Genomic DNA, 754 nt, shown 5'->3' with positions numbered 1-754 from the left:
GACGTTAGCTAGCTAGATAGCTAGCTAGCTACACGGAGACTGCTGAAGGCCCGAAGGGTTCTTTCTGCTCTAGAGACTATTTCTAAACCCATTTGCTGCACAAAAAGTCTCAGGGGCCCTTTTGTATTCTTCACCGTCTCCTTGAAGCCCCTTAAGGGCCCCAAAAGGGGCCCCAGGGGGCCCCAACGAGAAGCCCCTGGGGGCCCCCAGGGGCCCCCAGAGGTTCCCAGGGGCCCCCAGAGGTCTCCAGGGGCCCCTAGGGGCCCCCCAGGGGACCCCAGGGGCCCCTAGGGGCCCCCATGGGGCTTCAGGGGCCCCCGGGGGGCCCCCAGGCTTTCGTTTTGTAGGCCCTGGGCCCGCCGCACCCCCCAAAAGAAAGCAGCAGAGAGAAGGGCCCCCAAGGGTCCTGGGGGCCCCCCTGAGGTCTCGCACCTTAGCGAGATCAGCATTTTAACTTTGTAGGGTAAAGTGCGCAGGGGGCCCCCAGCCAGGGGCCCCTGCATTATTGAGGGGCCCCCTTAATTAGGGGGCCCCAAGCCAGGGGGCCCTGCCTAATTGGGGGGGCCCCCTTAATTAGAGGGGGCCCCCACACCAAGAGGGCCCCCGTGACCAGGGGGGCCCCCCAGACCAGGGGGTCCCCCCAGACCAGGGGGGCCCCCTAAATAAGGGGCCTCGACTACAGCTCTGAGAGATTTAAGTTGAAAGCCATTTCATCTAACTGCTGGTGGACTTTCTCGAGAAGGTCGCTGTCGGG

This window comes from Eimeria tenella, genomic scaffold, assembly GCF_000499545.2.
Source record: "Eimeria tenella Houghton genomic scaffold, Eth_scaff2512, whole genome shotgun sequence".
Lineage (NCBI taxonomy): Eukaryota > Apicomplexa > Conoidasida > Eucoccidiorida > Eimeriidae > Eimeria > Eimeria tenella.
The sequence above is the reverse complement of the archived record's forward strand: the minus strand, read 5'-3'. Positions refer to the sequence as shown.